This window comes from Triticum aestivum, chromosome 4A (assembly GCF_018294505.1).
Source record: "Triticum aestivum cultivar Chinese Spring chromosome 4A, IWGSC CS RefSeq v2.1, whole genome shotgun sequence".
Classification (NCBI taxonomy): domain Eukaryota; kingdom Viridiplantae; phylum Streptophyta; class Magnoliopsida; order Poales; family Poaceae; genus Triticum; species Triticum aestivum.
The window spans coordinates 298,822,848-298,848,216 of NC_057803.1; positions in this window are offsets into that span (position 1 = coordinate 298,822,848).

The following is a 25,369-nucleotide window of genomic DNA, read 5'->3' on the forward strand; positions in this document are numbered from 1 at the left end:
GCCAGGATTGATCCCTTGGAACGTGCCAGTAACCTTGAGCTCTTCATCTGATATTTGCAACTTGTTGATTACCTTGGGGGAGATCAGATTCAACCCAGCCCCGTCGTCAACCAACATCTTTGTGACCATGAGGTTGCGGATTGTTGGCGATAACAACGATGGAAAGCACCCCACCGGAGTGGTGCGATTAGGGTGATCCTCTTCGTCAAAGATGATGGGCATGCGAGACCACTTGAGTGGATTCCAGAAACCTGCCGCTGGCTCCACGACATTGACCTCACATGCACACTGTTTAAACTAGCAGTGAGAGGAGTGCAAAGGTGCACCTCTGCCAATGCATAGGGCGTCAGTAGCTTTGTGAAACTCTTGTTCATTGGTTTCCTCTTCATCCACCCCCATCACCTTCGTCATCACTTTCCTTGTTCTCACAACCTTTGGTAGGGTTTTCCTGACATTGAGGGGCCTTGCTGGGGTGGCGTCCTTTGCCACCTTGGCCCTTCCCAACATCACCATCTTGGTCTCTTTCCTTGTCGCGCTTCTCATACTCAGCCTTCTGCTTCTTAGCGAGTTGCTGAACTTGATGACAGTCTTGGAGATCATTGCCCTTCGTCCGATGGATCTTGCAATAGGGTCCGTCAGCTTTCCTAGCCTTCTCGATCGCCACAGCTTCCTGGCAGCCATTGCACGTGGCAAGTTCCTTGCCGGGGGCTTCGGTCTTGGCCTTCTTGTCGGTACTAGGAATGCTAGATCCTTCAACAGCCAACATACACCTTCTCTTTGCGCTTCTTGTTGCATTTCTTGTTCTTCTTCTTCTAGTTGACAGCATCGTCGTCATCCTCTAAGTAGACTTCGATGCCATCCTCTTCTTCGAGGAGGCTCCTCCCCTCCTCTGTAGAGGCACACTTATACGCCAAGGTGTAAAGCTTGTTCACATTCTTGGGCAACTGGACATTCACCTTGGAACGAATCCTACAGTTGCGCACGTTAGACTGGAACGCGACAATCACAGCTGTCGGGTGAATATCAGGAATGTTCCTATGCACCCAGCTAAACCTCTGTATGTATATCTACAAGCTATCCCTTTCCTTCTGTGGGAGGAGCTGCAGATCTCTGGCCGGCCTGGTTATTGATGACCACCTGTGAAGGCGCCAACAAACTCATGGCACAGGTCAACCCATGACGAGATGAAATTCTTTGGAAGGTGCATCAGCCATGACCTCACATTTGGCTTGAGGGCCAAAGAGAAGTAATTGACGAACACCTTCTCATCTCTTACTCCGGCGGCTTGAACAGTGATGGTGTAGATGCTCAAGAACTCTGCCGGGTTCAACCTTCCATCATACGTTTCTGGTATCTTTGGCTTGAAAACGCAGGCAGATGGCCAACAGACTTGCCGCAGCTCGCGAGTGAAGGCAGGGCACCCGACCTTGAAAGGAAAGTATGCGCCTTCACTAGGCGTGGGTTTGTCGACATGGGGGCCATTGCGCCTAGCAGACTGGCGGCGAGTTCCACGGCATCATCCTAAAGTGACACACATGTCTTCCCTCCGTCTGTCTTCCAAGACATGCCGCCGATCTCGATGGGCCTGAGTATCAGATGAAGCCATCAACACCTTGTCGGGCTCTTGATCGCGTGGCTCTGGCTACAACTCCTGTGATGGCTGTTGTCAGCACCCCGATTCCAAGTCACATCGATCTTGCCGGTAACACCTCACATCACTTTGAGGCCTCACGCACGGTATTCCCTTGGGTGTCTCCTTACCATGGCTTGGGACCGTTTGCTCCTTTTGGCTCACGAATATGATAGTGTCGCTAGCATCCATATGACAGAGAACACGGACCGACATGGCTAGTCGTGAACCCAAAGCGGCACAAACCTATGGGGACAGGCATACATGAATCACATCGAGCATGTCAGTCAGCAGCGTGTGAATCCGGGCTATAGCACTGGGCTAACAGGACTCTGGGAACCCGGGCTGTAGCAGGCTAGGCAGGACTCCGGATGTCACCGCGTGACATATCCCCAAAGGGACAGACGCAGGAACAAAGTGAAACTCATGCCAGCTATTTAAGTGTCCTGAGCAGTAGTGCTGGGCTAGCAGGACTCCGGTGAACCGGGCTGTAGCGGACTACTATGGCTCATGGAAGCACTAGGCTACATTTCCCCATAAGGGAGGCTGCCAAGGATAAACAACTAGACTGTCGGATCCCACACATACTAAGCATTTCAATCATACACACAATATTTATACAGGTAGGGATCCCACACAACTCAACGTACTTTCTTTAAATTCTCCGGAGAGCCATACATAACATGTTCATACAGGTAGGGGTCACATGATTTGACACTCAAGTCATACAAGAATACAAGCACATGCGGAAGCAAACTAGTCTGAGTACAGACACTAGAAAGGAAGAAGGCTTGACGAAGCCTTTCTATCTACATAGGGCCCTCCATGGCCAGAACCACCACCTGGGTGGCAAGTCACTCATCGACGTCGAGGTCTACGTAAAACCCGTCGGAGGGGGCGGTGTTGTCGTCTGAAAACAGTAATTAAAGCAACATGAGTACAAAGGTACTCAGCAAGTCTTACAACAGATCCTACTATACATGCTCATTCTCAAGAAGGTGGTGGAGTTATTGCAGCAAGCCAGCTTTGACTCTTGGCTAAGCTATCCTACGAGACACCACTTGTAAAATAGTTTTCGCACACGAGTCCACTAATCACCAACACAATACTCCACCATGGATCCTCCCTCGTCATCCTACGAGAGGGCCATCCGCGGTACTCACACTTTTCTTGAGTCTTTTAGTAGTAACCATTAACTTGTCTATGAACTATATAAGCAACCAAGTAGTCCTTTACCGCGGACGCGGCTATTCGAATAGATGATGTTAACCCTGCAGGGGTGTACTTCTTCATACACGCTCTCACCACTTGCCGCCGTTTACACGACATGTACTCGGCAACCTTCAAGCGGAAGCCCAACACGGGTGTCGGCCACGGCCTACTTAAACACTCAAGTCTCTAGTCCAGGTTTATCGCCTATCCAGGTTCCATCCGCAGGGAGTCCAGCCGAGGTTTCCACATACGGCCCCGAACGATGTGTACAGGGTTCCCGAGACACCAAACGGGTCACTCGGTACACCTTCCATGGTGTATCTACCGCATCATAGCCCACCCCTAGGGTCAGCGCTACGCACGGCCGCCAACACATAACCTATAAACACCAAAAACTTGTTGCAACTCCTGGACAGAGAACTAGGGTGGTTAAGAAGCCGAGAGGGTCCATTGGTTTTGGGCCCAATGTATGGTAGTAACTGATTCTTGAATCTGACATACAGATCTCAGTTCTTAAGGACGGCCTCAATGAAACAACCCACCATGTACTCCTACATGGCCTCTCATCGATACCTTTACCAAATCATGTTCAACACATCCCTCACATTATCGACGTATTCATTTCACTCTAGCCCATCACCCAGATGAACCAGACCTGACACAACTCTAAGCATAGTAGGCATAGCAAGGTAGGAAACACATACATGGCTCAAACAACTCCTACACATGCTAGTGCGTTTCATCTAGTTACGGTGGCAATGACAGGTCATGCAGAGGATAAGGGTTCAACTACCGCAGCACACAATAGTTTGAAATGTTGTTGTCTTAATGAAGTAATTGAGAGCAGGAGCGAGAACATGGGATTGTATCGATATGATCGATGGGGTTGCTTGCCTGATGGAGTAGTAGTAGGGTACTGCCCTTCAGTTGGATACTCGAGAATATCCTCGGAGGCAGAACCTACCACGAAAGACATCACAGAACACAATCATCACATGGCAATATGCAACAATATGATGCATGCTATGACATGGCAATATGAGGTGTCCTGGCTAATGCATTGTGAAACAAGTTGGTTTGAGTCCATTTGAATCAAACGTTCAAATGAAAGCATATGTTATTAAGTCTTATAAGTGCATTAGCTTATTTCACCTAAACAGCAGGGTTAAAGTGTTCTGTCATGCATGAAACAATTACAATTGGAAAGATTTAATTTTTTCGATCAAATTTCATATATAAATCTTTGCATTTGGAGCTATAGATTAAAAGTTATGAATTTTTGAAGTTTGTAGTATTTTCTAGAATTTCTTGTATAAGAATAATTCCAGTAATTGAATTAATGCTTCAGCATTGCCTCAGGGTGACGTCAGCGATCAACGGAGCCGGTCCAGGTTAAACCTGACCAGTGGGACCCGCGTGTCAGTAGTTTATTAATTAACTAAATTTAGTTAGTGCTAAACTAAGTTAATTAGCAGAGCGGTCCCACTTGCCATGGACTCAGGGGGATTCAACCTGGGCCCACACGGGGTCAACCTGGGTCAAAAAGGGTCAAATTCGCCGGCGTTTAGCCGCCGGCGAGGCCAGACGCGGCGGGGCAGTGCAGGTTTCGTGCTCCGGCGACCAAATGGACAGCGGAGAGCATCTACGCGTAGCTGGGAGCAAGCCGCGTTGTTGGGTGGCAGTGGTGGAGCTCGGGGTGGCCGGAAACATCGCCGGTGACGAGCTGTGCGGCTGCCGGAGCTCGGGTGAGGTCGAACCCGAGGCCACGGGGCACGGCAAGGCGCGTGGAGTGGTGCTACGGGTTCCTGCGAGTGCGGTGAGTGTGTTAGACGCGGTGGTGTGGCTGGTGGATGGCCGGAGTCACGTCGGCGATGAGCTCGGTGGCGGCGGGTGCGGGTGAGCGTGGTGCGGTGCATACGGTGCATGAGAGAGGTAACGGAGAGGGGGAGGACGGAGCAGGGCTCACGGCGATTGCAGCAGGCGTCGAAGCAGGCTCGGGGAAGGACGGAGCTGAGCGAGGCAACGATGGCGATCTCGGCGACCAGAGTTAGGGAAGACAGGGTCAGTGGCGACTCCAAAGCGGGCGAGCGCTTGGGGCTCAGCCTGCTCGACGTAGTGGACATTTGAGGAGCGAACGGACACGGCAGCGCGACACGGGGACGACGGCGGACGCGGGTTTCATGGTGGCGCGGGTGCGGCAGCGTCGGGCATGGTGCGGGAGAGCGAGGGAGAGGAGCTGGGGAGGAAGGGGTGCCTCTGTGAGCTCGGGGGAGGAGTGGGTGACCGACCTAGGGCAGCAGAACGGTGAGGGGAGGAACCAGGGCAGCAGGCAGCTGCGTGGCGCACGCTGGTGCTGGCGTCGAGCACCTTCCTGCCTGCCTGGCCGAGTCAAGCAGCTCGCTGGAGTGGTTGCTAGGCTGGGCTGGCTAGGCGGGCCTACCAGGTGAGCGCCAGGTAAGTCCTCTACTCTCTGCTTTTTCTTTTTCTTTTTTTATTTGTTCCTGTTCTGTGTTTTGAAATAGTAAAAATACTATTCCATTTAGGAAAAACCTGAAATTATTTGCAGGTACATTTGAAAATATTCTCAACAGCCTAAAAATACCTTCAGGATTATTTGGGCATTTTAAAATATTTATAGGATTTAAATTGCCCAAATGCAAATACTAATGGCTTGGTGCAAAAAACCAGAATGGCCTCCAAAAATATGAAACCATTTTTTGCAGAGGGTTTAGCCAGGACCAAAGATGGTGAACATTTATGAAGGGCATTTTGGGTTCATTGAAAATAATTTTAGTGAACCCTAGTTGTTTCCAGGGGGTGCTGGGGGTTCTGCCTTCCCCATTTCAGTTTTCTAGAAAAGTAGACATGATGCAACACTCTAATGCGTGAACTAGCTAGGGTGTGACAACTCACCCCCACTCAAAAGAATCTCGTCTTGAGATTTAGGATCCGTTGGAAAGAAGGTGGGGTACTCAAGTCGAAGACGATCCTCCCTCTCCCAAGTGGCTTCTTTTTCAGAGTGGTGTGACCATTGAACCTTGAGAAACTTGATGTTATGGCGTCGAGTGGTATGCTCGGCTTGATCAAGGATACGAACGGGATATTCCCGATAAGTGAGATTATCTTGGAGATCAAGCGCTTCGTGGTCCACTCCACGGATAGGATCCGCGAAGCAACGCCTGAGTTGAGAAACGTGGAAGACATCGTGAACTCTGGAAAGATGCAAAGGTAGTTCCAATTGATAGGCAACTTCTCCTCATTTGGCAAGAATGCGAAAGGTTCCAATGTAACGAGGAGCCAATTTGCCTTTGATACTGAATCGATGGGTTCCCTTTAAAGGAGTAACCCGAAGGTAAGCCTTCTCGCCGACTTCATAGCTCATGAGCTTATTTTTGCGGTCATATTGGCTCATTTGACGAGATTGGGCTGTTTTCAATTTCTCATGAATAACGCGAACCTACTCTTCTGCTTCCTGAATCATATCCGGGCCAAAGAGTTGTCTTTCCCCGGTTTCCGACCAGTTAAGAGGCGTTCGACATTGTCGTCCATAGAGAACTTCGAAAGGAGCTTTGCCCAAGCTAGCTTGATAACTATTGTTATAAGCGAACTCCGCGAATGGAAGGCATTTCTCCCAACCCATTCCGAATGAGATGACAGAAGCTCGGAGCATATCCTCCAGAATTTGATTGACTCGCTCTACTTGACCACTTGATTGAGGCTGGAAGGCGGTGCTAAAAGAGAGACGAGTCCCCATAGCATTTTGGAAACTTTCCCAAAATCGAGAGGTGAAGAGACTCCCACGGTCTGAGTTAATTTCCAATGGGACACCATGAAGAGACACTATTCGGGAGATGTATAAGTCAGCTAGCTGGCTAGCGGTGATACTCTGACGAACATGTAGGAAGTGGGCTACTTTGGAAAGACGATCGACAACAACGAAGATAGCATTATTCCCTTTCTTGGTCCTGGGAAATCCGATAATGATATCCATACTCATTTTATCCCATTTCCATTCAGGAATAGCCAAAGGTTGAAGGGTGCCATCAGGCCGTTGATGCTCTGCTTTAACACGAAGACATACGTCGCAACTAGCAATGTATTGAGCAATTTCTCTCTTCATCGTAGTCCACCAAAACCTCTGGCATAGGTCTTGATACATTTTAGTACTACCGGGATGAATGGTGAGAGGGGATTCATGAGCTCCCTTAAGAATCAGCCGCCTCAAGTTTCGTGCCTTGGGAACCACTAAGCGGTTTCCAAACAATACGACACCTTGATCATCAACAAAGAAACAATTCGCGACTCCTTTCTTAATGTTTCTCTTAATACGGGAGATTCCCGGGTCTACCTTCTGTGCTTTGATGATCTGATCCGCACGGGTAGGTTTTTCCACCAGGGTGGATGGGAATCCTTGAGGAACAATGTGAAGGTTATGCTTTCGAAATTCCTCATGGAGAAGTGGTTGACCTTGTTGTAACATCAGATTGTTACAATAGGATTTACGACTTAGTGCATCAGCCATGACATTGGCTTTTCCTGGGGTGTAAGTTATTCCTAAGTCGTAATTTGTGATCAACTCGACCCAACGTCTTTGCCTGAGATTCAAATCCGGTTGGGTGAAGATGTATTTCAGACTTTGGTGATCGGTGAAGATCTCGCAACGATTACCAAGAAGGTAATGTCGCCAAGTTTTGAGCATGGACTACAGCTTCAAGCTCTAGATCATGTGTGGGATAGTTTTCCTCATGTGGGTGTAATTGCCATGAGGCATAAGCAATTACCTGACGATCTTGCATGAGTATGCAACCTAGTCCTTGTCGCAAGGCGTCGCAATAGATAATAAAGTCCTTGGAGAAATCTGGTCGTACCAGTACAGGAGCAGATGTCAGGCGTCTTTTCAGTTCCTGAAAGCTGAACTCGCACTGTGGGGTCCACTCGAACTTTTTATCTTTCTTGAGGAGTTCAGTTAGAGGTTTAGCAACCTTGGAGAAAATCTCAACGAAGCAACAACAATAGCTCGCTAAGCCAAGGAAGCTCCGAACTTGCTTGACCGTTTCAGGTGGTGTTCAATCAAGGACGGCTTGAACTCGCTCGGGATTGACAGCAATACCCTTACCAGATATTACATGGCCTAGGTAGGTCATTTCTGGCAACCAAAATTCACATTTGGAGAATTTGGCATAAAGGTGATGCTCTCGAAGTTTCGTCAATACCAGCCTTAGATGTTCGGCATGTTCCTCCTCATTCTTGGAGTAGATGAGTATGTCGTCAAGGTATACCACGATGAATTTATCCAAATACTCCATGAAGATCGAGTTCATTAACCGAGAGAAGGTGGCTGGGGCATTGGTTAAACCGAAGGACATGACGGTGTACTCGTATTGGCCATAATGAGTAACAAAGGCCATTTTTGGAATGTCCCCGTTTTTTATTTTGATTTGATGGTAGCCCAACCTCAAATTCATTTTGGAGAAGACTGAGGATCCAGCGAGCTGATCATATAGATCGTTGATCCTGGGGAGCGGATACTTGTTCTTGATAGTGACCAAGTTGACACGTCGGTAATCTACAACCATCCGATCTGTTCCATCCTTCTTCTTGACGAAGAGGACGGGGCAAGCCCAAGGAGAAGAACTAGGACAGATGAAACCCTTTTTCAAGGACTCATCGAGTTGTTTCTTAAGCTCGGCTAGTTCTAAGGGTGCCATCTTATAGGGTCTTCTAGAAATTGGGACGGTTCCTGGAACAAGGTCTATCATGAACTCGACATCCCTGTCAGGTGGAACACCTGGCAGTTTTTCTGGAAAAACATCCGGGAAGTCTCGGACTACCGGAATATCTTCAAGGTCTGGAAGGGGGTTGGCATTTAGGGAGTAAAGCTGGTGCTTGGCCACTCGAGTTAAGACATTGACTGTCTTGCCCGATGGGTGAGTAAGTTGGACAATTCTAGTAGAGCAATCAATCTTAGCATAATGGGCTGACATCCATTCCATACCCAAGATGATGTTTATGTCCGAGGACTTGAGAGCTATTAAAGATGCAAGGAAGAAATGTCTATCGACTAGGATTTCATTCTCATGGCTTACTCTAGAAGTTTGCCATTTGGAACCCGGAGTTTGAATTACCTTGGAAGTGGGCATGTCACAGAATGTCGTGTTATGCAATCGAGCATAGCTGTCAGATATTAATGAATGAGATGCTCCAGTATCGAAAAGAACAGATGTCGGATGGCAATTAACAAGGAGCGTACCAAGGACGACATTAGGATCATCATGAGCCTCCTCAGCGGAGACATAGTTGACATGGCCACGTGTAGTGGTGGCTGGCTTGGCGTAGAATGTCTTTCCCGCTGGCTTACCACGGCTAACGGACTTTCCAGACTGGTTGGGGTTGTTGTTCTGGGGACACTCTCGACTGTAGTGACCCGGCTCTCCACACTTGAAACATGTCACAACATTGGGGCGTGGAGCAGCATTAGCAGTGGGGCCACCATAGGGCTTAGGCGGTGCAAACTGCTGGTTGGGGCGAGGCGCCTCAAATGATGGCCTCGGGGTGAACCTGGGTGGCAGCACTGTGCTTGGAATCCACACCCGGCGCTTCTGAGATCCAGAGCCAGATGAAGAACCAAAATCACGGGAGTGCTTGCGTGAAGCAGCATAGTCAGTCTGACCAGTCTCAGCACTGATGGCCTTATTGACCAGCTTCTGGAAGGAGGTGCACTCGTGCAGACGAAGATCACGGCGAAGCTCGGGGCTAAGTCCCTTGCGGAACCTTGCCTGCTTCTTAGCGTCGGTGGATACCTCTTCAAGAGCATAACATGCTAAATTTCCAAACTCACGGCTGTATGCATCCACAGTCAGTCTGCCTTGGGTGAAATTGCAGAACTCTTCCCTCTTACGATCCATGAGACCTTCCAGGATGTGATGCTCACGGAAAGCCTCAATGAATTCAGCCCAAGTAGTGATTTGGCCGAGCGGGCGCATAGCCTCAAAGTTTTCCCACCAAAGGCTGGCACGACCTTCGAGGTGATAGGCAGCATAGGTAACCTTATCAGCTTCGGCTACGTTGGCAGAACGTAGCTTATGGGTGATGCTGTGAAGCCAATCATCCACATCGAGAGGCTCGACGGAATGATTAAACTTTGGTGGATACTGAAGGAAATATGCCCTAGAGGCAATAATAAAGTTATCATTTATTTCCTTATATCATGATAAATGTTTATTATTCATGCTAGAATTGTATTAACCGGAAACATAATACATGTGTGAATACATAGACAAGCAGAGTGTCACTAGTATGCCTCTACTTGACTAGCTCGTTGATCAAAGATGGTTATGTTTCCTAACCATAGACATGAGTTGTCATTTGATTAACGGGATCACATCATTAGGAGAATGATGTGATTGACTTGACCCATTCTGTTAGCTTAGCACTTGATCGTTTAGTTTTTTGCTATTGCTTTCTTCATGACTTATACATGTTCCTATGACTATGAGATTATGCAACTCCCGTTTACCGGAGGAACACTTTGTGTGCTACCAAATGTCACAGTGTAACTGGGTGATTATAAAGGTGCTCTATAGGTGTCTCCAAAGGTACCTGTTGGGTTGGCGTATTTCGAGATTAGGATTTGTCACTCCGATTATCGGAGAGGTATCTCTGGGCCCTCTCGGTAATGCACATCACTTAAAGCCTTGCAAGCATTGCAACTAATGAGTTAGTTGCGGGATGATGTGTTACGGAACGAGTAAAGAGACTTGCTGGTAACGAGATTGAACTAGGTATTGAGATACCGACGATCGTATGTTGGGCAAGTAACATACCGATGACAAAGGGAACAACGTAAGTTGTTATGTGGTCTGACTGATAAAGATCTTTGTAGAATATGTAGGAGCCAATATGAGCATCTGATAACCCACAAGTATAGGGGATCGCAACAGTTTTCGAGGGTAGAGTATTCAACCCAAATTTGTTGATTCGACACAAGGGGAGCCAAAGAATATTCTCAAGCATTAGCAGCTGAGTTGTCAATTCAACCACACCTGGAAACTTAGTATCTGCAGCAAAGTGTTTAGTAGCAAAGTAATATGATAGTGGTGATAACGGTAACAAAGTAAAGACAGCAAAAGTAATGTTTTTGGTATTTTTGTAGTGATTGTAACAGTAGCAATGGAAAAGTAAATAAGCGTAAACCAGTATATGGAAAACTCGTAGGCACCGGATCAATGATGGATAATTATGCCGGATGTGGTTCATCATGTAACAGTCATAACATAGGGTGACACAGAACTAGCTCCAGTTCATCAATATAATGTAGGCATGTATTCCGTAAATAGTCATACGTGCTTATGGAAAAGAACTTGCATGACATCTTTTGTCCTACCCTCCCGTGGCAGCGGGGTCGTGTTGGAAACTAAGGGATATTAAGGCCTCCTTTTAATAGAGAACCGGAACAAAGCATTAACACATAGTGAATACATGAACTCCTCAAACTGTGGTCATCACCGGGAGTGGTCCCGATTATTGTCACTTCGGGGTTGCCGGATCATAACACATAGTAGGTGACTATAGACTTGCAAGATAGGATCTAGAACTCACATATATTCATGAAAACATAATAGGTTCAGATCTGAAATCATGGCACTCGGGCCCTAGTGACAAGCATTAAGCATAGCAAAGTCATAGCAACATCAATCTCAGAACATAGTGGATACTAGGGATCAAACCCTAACAGAACTAACTCGATTACAGGATAAATCTCATCCAACCCATCACCGTCCAGCAAGCCTATGATGCAATTACTCACGCACGGCGGTGAGCATCATGAAATTGGTGATGGAGGATGGTTGATGATGACGACGGCGACGAATCCCCCTCTCCGGAGCCCCGAACGGACTCCAAATCAGCCCTCCCGAGAGAGATTAGGGCTTGGCGGCGGCTCCGTATCGTAAAACACGATGAAACTTTTTTTCTGATTTTTTTCTCCTCGAAAGCCAATATATGGAGTTGGAGTTGGCGTCGGAGGGCCATCAGGGGGCCCACGAGGTAGGGGGCACGCCAAGGGGGGAGGGGCGCGCCCCCCACCCTCGTGGACAGGGTGTGGGCCCCCTGGTCTTCATCTTTGGCGAGGATTTTTTATTATTTATTCTAAGATATTCCGTGGAGTTTCAGGTCATTCCGAGAACTTTTTTTTTCTGCACATAAAACAACACCAAGGCAATTCTGCTGAAAACAGCGTCAGTCCGGGTTAGTTCCATTCAAATCATACAAGTTAGAGTCCAAAACAAGGGCAAAAGTGTTTGGAAAAGTAGATACGACGGAGACGTATCAACTCCCCCAAGCTTAAACCCTTGCTTGTCCTCAAGCAATTCAGTTGACAAACTGAAAGAGAAAAAGAAAAACTTTTACAAACTCTGTTTGCTCTTGTTGTTGTAAACATGAAAAGCCAGCATTCAAGTTTCAGCAATTATTATGAACTAACCATACTCACAATAACACGTAGGTCTCACAATTACTCATATCAATAGCATAATCAGCTAGTGAGCCATAATAATAAAACTCGGATGACAACACTTTCTCAAAATAATCATAACATGATATAACAAAATGGTATCTCGCTAGCCCTTTCTGAGACCGCAAAACATATATGCAGAGCACCTTTAAAGATCAAGGACTGACTAAACATTGTAATTCATGGTAAAAGAGATCCAATCAAGTCATACCCAATATAAACCAATCATAATGAATGCATACGACGGTGTGCTCTCCAGCGGGTGCTTTTTAATAAGAAGGGTGATGACTCAACATAAAAGTAAATAGATAGGCCCTTCGCAGAGGGAAGCAGGGATTTGTAGAGGTGCCAGAGCTCGATTTTTGAAATAGAGATAAATAATATTTTGAGCGGAATACTCTCACTGTCAACGTAAAAACTATGAGATGGTTGTATCTTCCATACGACATGCATTATAGGCAGTTCCCAAACAGAATGGTAAAGGTTTATACTCCCCTCCTCCACAAGCATCAATCCATGGCTTGCACGAAACAACGAGTGCCTCCAACATTCAACAGGTCCCAGGGGGAGTTTTGTTTAATTATTTTGATTTGCTTTGATCTTTTTGGATCATGGGACTGGGCATCCTGGTTACCGACCCTTTCTCGTGAATGAGGAGCGGAGTCCACTCCTCTTGACAATAACCCACCTAGCATGGAAGATATAGGCAGCCATAGTTGCACATGAGCTGCTCGAGCATACAAAACAGAATTTCATTGGAAGGTTTGGAGTTTGGCACATACAAATTTACTTGGAACGACAAGTAGATACCGCATATAGGAAGGTATAAAGGACTCATATGGAACAACTTTGGGGTTTAAGGAGTTTGGATGCACAAGAAGTATTCCCGCTTAGTACAGGTGAAGGCTAGCAAAAGACTGGGAAGCGACCAATTGAGAGAGCGACAACAGTCGTAAACATGCATTAAAATTAATTCACACCGAATATAAGCATGAGCAGGATATAATCCACCATGAACATAAATATCATGAAGGCTGTTGTCAAGTCGAGTCACTCAATTCATTTAAAGGAGGATACCATCATATCATACCACATCATAATCATCTCAATAGCATGTTGGCATGCAAGGTTAACCATTATAACTCATAGCTAATCAAGCATGACACAAGCAACTACAATCTCTAAATGTCATTGCAAATATGTTTACTTCATAATAGCTGAATCAGGAACGATGAATCATCATATTTACAAAAACAAGAGAGGTTGAGTTCATACCAGCTTTTCTCATCCCAATGAGTCCATCATATATCATCATTATTGCCTTTCACTTGCACGACCGAACGGTGTGTATAATAATAAGAGTGCACATGCATTGGACTAAGCTGGAATCTGCAAGCATTCAACTCAAGAGAGAAGACAAGTAATATGGGCTCTAAGTTAAATAAACAATCATGCATATAAGAGCCACTAAGCATTTTCAATATAGTCTTCTCGACCCCCAAAGAAAGGAAAAGAAAAGTAAAAACTATTTACACGGGAAAGCTCCCAACAAGCAAAAGAAGGACGGGAAATATTTTTGGGTTTTCTTTTTAATTCTACTACAAGCATGGAAAGTAGACTAACAAATTTTTTTTGTTTTTTTTCTTAAGGTTTATCAAACACATAAGAAGAAAGCTAGAAAAATAAATTTAAACTAACATGGATATTACAATGAAAAAGTATGAGCACCGACATCTAGCAATGAGTGTGTGTGAACATGAATGTAATGTCAGTGGGAAATACGTACTCCCCCAAGCTTAGGCTTTTGGCCTAAGTTGGTCTATTGCCAGGGATAACCTGGCTGATATCCGTAGGTGAAGCTGGGGTCGTACTGCGATGCAGCGGCTACCGCCTACTGAGCAGCAGCACGGCGTCGGGCTGCTTCCACTCCCCTCTTGTACTCATCTGCCTCCTCTCTGGTAATAATATATCTTCCTCTCGCCTGAAAATCAAAGAAGGTAGGAGAAGGAAGAGCAACACGGACCACACGCCGTCTGTCAAAGATTAGTCGATACTGGTAAGGTGGTCCAGTCCTCTCAATGAACTGGTGGGAAAACATAGGATCAAGATCTAAATATGGGCAACTCCACATCACCCTCACGAATGTCTACATCAAGAAAATTAGCTAAGCGGGTTGCATAAATTCCTCCAAAGAAATCTCCGTTACGTCTATTAAGATGCAACCTACAAGCTACAATGGCTCCCATATGATAAGCTTGGTCCCCTAACACAGCACTTCTGAGAATGCTGAGATTAGGGGCACACATGTGACATGCTTCATCCTTAGCAGTTATACATCTACCAATGAAGAGAGCAAAATAATGTATAGCAGGAAAGTGAATGCTCCCTATAGTGGCCTGTGCTATATCTCTAGATTCCCCCATAGTTATTCTAGCAAGAAAATCTCTATATTCAGATTTAGAGGGATCCCTGATACTACCCCAAGATGGAAGTTTGCATGCATGAGTGAAATCCTCTAAGTCCATGGTGTAAGACTTGTCATAAAGGTCAAACATGACTAAAGGAGAATTACGCGAAGATGAATAATCAAACCTCCCCACAAATGAACTTGTGAGATAACGATAATGGGGGCATTTATCAGCTTCAAAGTCCTCAAGACCGGCATTACGCACATATGCATAAAATTCTTCTTTAATTCCCACTTGATTCATAAACTTTTCCGAAGGCCATTCACAGGGCCTCACGAGAGCGTCTCTTGGTGGTTCCTCGTCACCATCACGCATTGCAAGTCTGGGACCTTGCTTCCTTGAAGAACCACCTTGGAACATCCTCCTAAGCATATTGTTTTCTCTGAAAATAATTCTGAAATTTTTAGTAACTTCAAACAAAAGTGAACCAACTTCAATAAGATTAATAGCAACTACTCATACAAGTGCCTAGAGCATATATCAAGCATTAGAACTACTTGGAACCATATATATTTGACATGCAAGCTCAAGAACATGGTCACATATGCAGCACAAATTTGCAATGAATATGTCAAGACCCCGACTCAATGCCACATCGATCTAGCATGTAACACCTCATATCACTTTGTGGCCTCACGCACGGTATTCCCACGGGTGTCGCCTTACCTTTGCCCGGGACCGTTTGCGCCTTTTGGCACACGTATATGATAGTGTCCCTAGCATCCATATGATAAGGAGCCCGGGCTGACATGGCTAGTCGTAAACCCAAAGTGGCACAGACTTACAGGGACAGGCATCCATGACCCAGCATCGAACATGTCGGTCATCAGCGAGTGAATCCAGGAAGTAGCACTGGGCTAGCAGGACTCCGGTGAACCGGGCTGTAGCGGGCTAACAGGACTCCAGTATTCATCGCGTGACATTTCCCCGAAGGGACAGACACAGGAACGAAGAAGGACACATGCCGGCCAGCCTAAGTGTTCCGGAGCAGTAGCAAGCTACCATGGCTCGGTGGAAACACTAGGAGACATTTCCCGGTAAGAGAGGCTACTAAAGATAAACAACTAGATGGTCAGAACCCACACATACCAAGAATTTCAATAACATACACACAATATGCTCGATATGTGCAAATACAACATGGCATCACAACATGACTCTACGACTCAAGTAATTTATTCAATAGGCTCCGAGGAGCGAGATATTACAAACATGGGTCTCATGACCCAACATTCAGAGCATACAAATCAAAGCACAAGCGGAAGCTATCATGTCTGAGTACAGACATCTATAAATGAAAAAGGCTGAGAAGCCTGACTATCTACCAAATCCTACCGAGGGCACAAGATCGTAGTTGAGGTAACAAGCTAAACGTCGAAGTCCACGTGGAACTACTAGTGAGACTGAAGTCTCTCTGCAAAAACATAAAATAGGCAAACGTGAGTACAAATGTACCCAGCAAGACTTACATCAGAACTAACTACATATGCATCATTATCAACAAGGGGATGGTGGGGTTTAACTGCAGCAAGCCAGCTTTGACTCGGTGGCTATCCTGAACTACGACTGCAAGCAACTCTTTTGAGGTGGCGCACACGAGTCCACATATTCACCATATCAATACACCACTATGGATCCGCTCCCGTCTCCCTACGAGAACGCCATCCATAGCACTCACGCTTATCTTGCGTATTTTAGAGTATCCACTTTCACTTGTCTATGAACTGATATAAGCAACCCAGAAGTCCTTTACCGCGGACACGGCTATTCGAATAGATGATGTTAACCCTGCAGGGGTGTACTTCTTCATACATGTTTCCACCACTTAGCGTCTGCACACGACATGTGCTCGGCAGACTTCAAGCGAAAGCCGACGTGGGTGTAGACCACGACCTACCTAAACACTCAAGTCTCTAGTCCAGGTTTATCTCCTATTCGGGTTCCATCCATGAGGAGATCCGGCCGGAGTTTCGCTCACAGCCCCAAACGATGTGAACAGGGTTCCGTGACACCAAACGGGCGCCCGGTATACCCGGCCACGTGCCTACCGCATCACAGCCCACCCCTACGGTCAGCGCTGTCCACGGCCTCCAGCATACTACAAACACCAGAAACTACTTGCAACTCCTGGACAGAGGACAAGGGTGAATAAGAAGTCGAGCGGGGTAGTAGCTGAATCATGGATCACAAACACAGAACTCAGTTCCTGAGGACGGCTTCAATGAGACAACCCACCATGTACTCCTACATGGCCTCTCATCGATACCTTTTACCAAATCGTGTTCACACACTTAGCTCACACATAGTAGGACATGTTCACACACCTCTGATTCATCCCCGATGAATCAGACCTGACTCAACTCTAAGCAGTAGCAGGCATGACAAACAAACATGAATGAGTAGGCACAACAGGGCTCAAACAACTCCTACTCATACTAGTGGGTTTCATCTTTTTACTATGGAATGACAGGTCATGCAAAGGATAAAGGGGTTCAGCTACCGCAGCAAGTAACAGATGAATCGTTGTTGTCCTAATGCAGTAAAAGAGAGCAGGAGCGAGAGATTGGATTGTATCGGAATGAACAAGGGGGTTTTGCTTGCCTGGCACTTTTGAAGATAACATTGAGTCTTCATCAGTGTCAACGATCACATCGTCGGTACAATGTCTACCGAGGGAGAACAACACCAGCAAACACAGAAGAAACACGATCAATGCAATGCACAATATGATGCATGCTTATGACATGGCAATATGAATGTGTTTTGAGCTAATGCAACTAGCAACAGATTAAATGGGGTTGGTTTGAATACAAGATTCAAATTCAAACTCCATATGTGATTATTCAAATGTCATTTAATTGATTTGTTCTATACAGCAGCTATAAGTTGTTCTAACATGCATGAAAATGGTACAGATGGATTCCTTGAATTTTTCTGATAATTTTTCATATATAAATTATTTAATTTGGGGTTACGGTTGAATTTCTATGATTTATTGAAGTTTAGGGCATTTTCTGAAATTTCCTGAAATAATAATAAATCCAGAAATGATTTATGGCGTCAGCACCACGTCACGGTGACGTCAGCAGAGTCAACTGCGCGCCCCAGGTCAAACCTGACCAGTGGGGTCCACTGGTCAGTGACTCAGGAACTAATCCCGGTCAAACCCAGTGCTGACTGGGGTTTGACCAGGGGTGGGGCCTACTGTCAGTGGCTATAGGTGGTTTAGTTAGTTGGATTAGCTCCTAATGACGGAGCCACGTCAGCTCCCGCCGGAGTTTCGCCGGCGACGACCACGGAGCACGGCGGGGGCACGCCGGACTTGCGCTAGGGCATCGGATTCGCGCGCTGAGGGCACCGGGGCGTAGCCCGGGCTCTCCCGCATCTGATGGGGTAGGTGGGAGGCTGCGGGGACGCCGGGGCTCGTCGGAACGGAGCTCGCGGCGGCGCCGGAGTTCGGGTGGTAACGGGCGCGAGGCCCTGGTGGGGTTTTGGACAAGCTGAGCTGCGCATGGGCTTCCTATGAGCCCCACGAGCTCAAAGCCGTGCTCGGACGCGACCGAAACAAGCCATGGCCGCGACGGCAACATGGCCGGCGGCAGCGAGCTCCGGTTGCAGTGAGACGGCGGGTGCAGCATAGGGGCGAGCGAATGGAGAGAGGGGAAACACGACGGGGCTCACCGCGATGACGACGGAACGCTCGGCGAGGTCGGGGAGGGTCCGGAGCCGACGAATTTGACGGTGATGGCCGGCGGGTCCGAGGTAGAAGACGAGCCCGGTGAGGTCGTTCGGGGGCTTCTGGAGGGGCGTGGCTCGGTGAGGTGGGTCGAGGACGGAGTGGCGGAGCTCCTGAGCTCAGCGGGAGGGCGAGGGGTGGCCGGTGGCTGCGGCAATCGGCGTCGGCGGCGATGGTGGCGTGTCGGTGGTGCTGCGGGAGAGAGCAGAGAAGGGGGGGGAGGAGTACAGAGGGAGTGAGAAGGGCCAGGGGCTGCGTGGCGTCGCGGACGGAGTCCAGGGCGACGAGGGGAAGGCGGCAAGCAGGAGGTGGCCGGGGCATCGCCAGCGCTCGCCACCGAGCTGCTTCGGTGCGAGGGGAGGAAGACGACAGGAAAAGGGTGGGCTGGGCCGCGCTGGAGGAGCTGGGCCAGGTAAGTGGGCTGAGGTGAGCGCCAGGTAGTCCTCTGCTCTTTCTATTTCTGTTTTTATTTATCTATTTTGTTCTGTGTTGTTTTAGTTTAGTAAAATACTAAACCATTTTATAAAATCCTGAAAATAGTTATGTGGCTAGAGCTAAAATATACCAAACCACATAAAAATGTTCCAGTATTATTGGACATATATTATTTATATATCAAATATATATCCAATGCAAATAGTTATTGAATTAATTCAAAGGCCCCAAAATAAATGTTTCAGTCACTCCAAAAATATTGGTTTGCATTTTATTCTTGCCAATATTTTTCAAAGCTGAAAAGGAACATTTCCTTGGAAGCATTTGAAGCAATTTTTAATGTTGATCATCATTTTTAGAAGGTTTCTGAGGCTTAGAAAATCCCTCAATTCAAATTTCATTTGAATTAAAACATGATGCTCACATGAGGTCTGGCCTAGTGCATAACAGGACCAGGGATGTGACAACTCACCCCCACTAACAAAAATCTCGTCCCGAGATTCAAGCGTAGGGTAAGGTGAAGGGGGAGCGCAAACTAGCACAATCTTCACGATCCAGGTTGCACTTCATAAGAACCTTGATTCGATCACCATCTTTGTCTCGAAGTCTTCCTCTGAGAACTCCAACTACCATGTCAGCGAGAGGAAAGGGAAGACCCTAAAAGAATCGTTCTTCTCGAAGGTCGAACAACTCAGGATTAACTCTCGAAATGAGACATAGCAACATCTCTCGGGCTGAGAGACGAAGCACACATCCATAGCAATGGAGTGAAGCAGATGACAAAGGTTCACTAGGTAGACAACAAATCCAGACTTAAGAATGTGGTGATCGGTTGTCAACGTAGCGAGGAGTTGAATTGCCATGATACCATAACGATGCACCTTAGGGAAGGTGACTCGTAGAAATATCCCCTTAAGTGGCAAAAAGAATTACCTTTGATTCAAAGATCATTGAAACTCTTTATACCAGCTTAAGGCAATTCTCGAGCGATCGTTTGGAGGGGGGTCGGTAGAATGGCATACTCGGACTTGGATGATGTGGATTACCTTGTTGAAGACAACGTAATGGATGAATTTGCTTACCACCGGAAATGGAAGAGACTCATGGTAGAATGGCACATTGGCGGTGCAAGCTGGGAACAAAACGCAAATGCTGGGAATGATTCTGGTAACTGGGGGAAGAACCCAACAATAGAGAGTGAATTCACTGTTTGAAAGGGTCATAGCATTGTCGAGGAAGCTGAGAGGAATCCGAGTTAGTGCCGATGACAACACGTAGCGCTTGTGCGTGCTCTCAAGAACTTGAGCATTTCCATATTCATCAGGGTTTTACCAATATCCGTGTCAAGGATCCTGGCAACACAACTTGCTACCACGATGAATGATGATGGATGATGCAGATGCAAAGGAAGATAACACTTTCTTAGATTTCACCCTTGGCGGGGCCAAGGAAATAAAATCTGGATGATCGACCGAGAGACATTTAGCACTCCGCTTCTAATGTTCTCCTTGATGTGCTAGTGTATCCCATTCATTGAAATGGTTTGGTATCTAGAACATCAAGTAAAAAGGTCGGACTTCGGGAGCACAAAAATCCCTAAGGAACAACTACTAGAATAAGTTCTACGAGATCCTTATGGGGAGGTGGCCAACTTCCTCAATCAAGATATTATAATAACAGGTCTTCCGGCTGGGTGTGTTGGCCACGACATCCACTTTACCGGTTTCCGAGGGACCGATATTATAGTTTTTGGGAAATGTTCCAAACCATCATATCTGCCTGAGATTCAGATCTGGTTGGTGTCAGGATATTCCAGACTCATCGAGTCTAGGAAGAAAAACGAAAGTTTGCAACACAAATCGACGAGATGACGTTGCGAGATTCTCGGGAATGAGCTACGATAGCAAGCTCCAAAACATGAGCTGGTTCTGCTACAAACATGTGAACACGCTGTCCCAGACAAACATGACCACGTGGTAGTCTTATAATAAAACACTACCGAGTTCAGGTGGGGAACCATCAACGAGGATATCAAAATCCTTGCATAAGGCATGCTCTTAAGAAGGAACTTCTTCTCCTTGAACAAATCAATCAGTGGCTTGGTGTGCTCGGAACACATATGGAATGAAGGTTGCAAGTCTCCAGACCACAGAATACTTCGCACGTATGCATGACTGACTTGGGATGATTCCAGAGGAAGCAAAACTAACTTTCTCAAATCCACGGCGGCAACTTTCACCAAATGCACGTGTATAAGAGGAAGTCACTCCTTTCATCAAACAAATACTTCATGAGCTAGCATGAAGATAATGCTTTCAAAAGTTTCCAACACTAACTTATTGTCCAACAAGATCTTGGAGAAGATAAAATGATGTTGATGGGCTCAACAACAAATCATCGAGATTTCCATGAAGATGGAATTCCACGACTTGGTGAACAAGGTGATAGCATTGGTCAGACCAAAGATGTAGTGGTGTATGCTCGAGGGATCAACCACGAGTAAGACAACATTACGAATATCGTTGGTTCGGATTTGATTTGAGAATAGCCCATACTCAAATCAAAGTTTTGGCAAGACAATAGCTCCAGCAACTGGTCTCAAGGATCAATTGATGAAGATACCATCTTTCTTCAACACACACTACACAAGAATATCCCTTTGGAACGAACTAAGTCAGACAAGCTTTTATCTTCCAACTCTCCAAGTTGTTGTCTAGCTTAACCAACTAGCTCAGGGATATCTAACACCGATTCTTGGAAAAAAAAGTGGTTTATTGGAAAACCAACTTGATCACGAGCTCAACATAACAGTCAGGTGACAACCTGGTGATACTTTCGAGAAGATATTCGGAAAATCACGAACCACCGATATGTTACTAAGCTCGAGAACAATCTTGCTTTTCAGGGCAAGACGATATGATCAAATGAGCGAGGACTTGACAAAATCCTAACTCATCAATCGAAATGTGCACCAGGAAGATGGACAAGGTAGCACGATCAATCTTAGAATGATGATTCAAGAACCAACACGTTAAGAATGAGGTTATTGTCCATTTAACTACCAAGCAACAAGGTTGCTAGGAGTATTGATTTCACACATCACAATTCATTTGTCGGTATTCCGGTTGCATCAACACGAGGACCGAGGAATGACAATGATGGCAAGAAGTATCACTGTACCAAGAGTTCATAGGATGGTGTGCAATTCCTATAACAATCCCGATATAAAGATGGTAATACTCCAAGGTAGAACAGAGCAAAAGCTGGATTGGCATTTTGATCTGCGGAGCACAACTTCTTTGACCCAATCCTGGATATGGAAGAGGTACTGGAGTTTGTTTCTCCTGGTCATTCTACGATAGAATGGCTTGACGGACCACAAGAGTAATAGGCATCGATAAACGAACGCACGCATACTCTTGACTATCAATTGATAGACGAAGGTCAGTAGACAACTAAAGAGGGACAACTCAAAGGAACATATAACTTTTCGAGTTGTGGAGGCATGGATTAGCATGTCGAACGATTTCAACATAATTCTTCCGGATAACCCATGCAGAAAGGTTGAGCTGGCAGAGTCACAATATAGCATGGAGAACTCATCGAGAGCTCTCTTGTTGTCATCTTTTGGTTCAGAAGAACTCCTGCCAAGAATGGTTCATGGTAATTGGAAGAAGGATGTACCATGAACCTCGAGGACTATCGCAAAGGTTACTAATAACCTAAGGGAACTAGCAAACACTATCAACATGAAGTAAGTAGAGTGAATCTCGGGTTCAAGAACCCAGGAATAGAATACCTACTACTAAGTAGCATCACGGAATGCTTTCGAGAATAAAGGCCAGAAGCATCACACTGGGAACACAAAACGTTGCTAGATTACTAGGTGACTCCCTAAAACACCTAGGGTCATAATAATAGCTCCAACATATATGTCAAGGCAATAGAATACCTCAACTCAACAATTAGTGTGATTGAGCTGGCATAAAGGAACATCGAAACCAGAGGGAAAGGATTTTGCAAATGCATCAGACTATTTAGAAACCTGGGATGACTCGGACAGCATAACGGCTATAAATGCTCAAAAAGATTTGAGACATTCACAAAAATGGTGGCATAACCACTCAGAAGCACAATATCAAGGTTTCGAGATCGTCAGTAACATACAGAAGTAGTAGGAACTGAACAGAGGCTTAAGTCCAACAATTCTATAAGTCTACGGATTAGTAACACGTGATCCTGATAGAAAGAAGAGATAGCCTAGTTCTTAATCCCCGTAGGAAAGATAAGATGATGACTCAGATCAGAAGGGCATAAGGTATAAGGAGTAAAAGAGCCTTACGTTCCATCCCACAATCAATTCCCTTATATAACTAAAGAATTTCTAGACTCAACTTCGACCAGTTTGGCTTGGTAATCCTACAGGCAGTCAAGCTCTGATACCAACGCTGTCAGGACCCCGACTCAATGCCACATCGATCTAGCATGTAACACCTCATATCACTTTGCGGCCTCACGCACGGTATTCCCACGGGTGTCGCCTTACCTTTGCCCGGGACCGTTTGCGCCTTTTGGCACACGTATATGATAGTGTCGCTAGCATCCATATGATAAGGAGCCCGGGCTGACATGGCTAGTCGTAAACCCAAAGTGGCACAGACTTACAGGGACAGGCATCCATGACCCAGCATCGAACGTGTCGGTCATCAGCGAGTGAATCCAGGCTGTAGCACTGGGCTAGCAGGACTCCGGTGAACCGGGCTGTAGCGGGCTAACAGGACTCCGGTATTCATCGCGTGACATTTCCCCGAAGGGACAGACACAGGAACGAAGAAGGACACATGCCGGCCAGCCTAAGTGTTCCGGAGCAGTAGCAAGCTACCATGGCTCGGTGGAAACACTAGGAGACATTTCCCGGTAAGAGAGGCTACTAAAGATAAACAACTAGATGGTCAGAACCCACACATACCAAGCATTTCAATAACATACACACAATATGCTCGATATGTGCAAATACAACATGGCATCACAACATGACTCTACGACTCAAGTAATTTATTCAATAGGCTCCGAGGAGCGAGATATTACAAACATGGGTCTCATGACCCAACATTCAGAGCATACAAATCAAAGCACAAGCGGAAGCTATCATGTCTGAGTACAGACATCTATAAATGAAAAAGGCTGAGAAGCCTGACTATCTACCAAATCCTGCCGAGGGCACAAGATCGTAGCTGAGGTAACAAGCTAAACGTCGAAGTCCACGTGGAACTACTAGTGAGACTGAAGTCTCTCTGCAAAAACATAAAATAGGCAAACGTGAGTACAAATGTACCCAGCAAGACTTACATCAGAACTAACTACATATGCATCATTATCAACAAGGGGATGGTGGGGTTTAACTGCAGCAAGCCAGCTTTGACTCGGTGGCTATCCTAAACTACGACTGCAAGTAACTCTTTTGAGGTGGCGCACACGAGTCCACATATTCACCATATCAATACACCACTATGGATCCGCTCCCGTCTCCCTACGAGAACGCCATCCATAGCACTCACGCTTATCTTGCGTATTTTAGAGTATCCACTTTCACTTGTCTATGAACTGATATAAGCAACCCAGAAGTCCTTTACCGCGGACACGGCTATTCGAATAGATGATGTTAACCCTGCAGGGGTGTACTTCTTCATACATGTTTCCACCACTTAGCGTCTGCACACGACATGTGCTCGGCAGACTTCAAGCGAAAGCCGACGTGGGTGTAGACCACGACCTACCTAAACACTCAAGTCTCTAGTCCAGGTTTATCGCCTATTCGGGTTCCATCCATGAGGAGATCCGGCCGGAGTTTCGCTCACAGCCCCAAACGATGTGAACAGGGTTCCGTGACACCAAACGGGCGCCCGGTATACCCGGCCACGTGCCTACCGCATCACAGCCCACCCCTACGGTCAGCGCTGTCCACGGCCTCCAGCATACTACAAACACCAGAAACTACTTGCAACTCCTGGACAGAGGACAAGGGTGAATAAGAAGTCGAGCGGGGTCATTTCAGGGCCCAATGTATGGTAGTAGCTGAATCATGGATCACAAACACAGAACTCAGTTCCTGAGGACGGCTTCAATGAGACAACCCACCATGTACTCCTACATGGCCTCTCACCGATACCTTTTACCAAATCGTGTTCACACACTTAGCTCACACATAGTAGGACATGTTCACACACCTCTGATTCATCCCCGATGAATCAGACCTGACTCAACTCTAAGCAGTAGCAGGCATGACAAACAAACATGAATGAGTAGGCACAACAGGGCTCAAACAACTCCTACTCATACTAGTGGGTTTCATCTATTTACTGTGGAATGACAGGTCA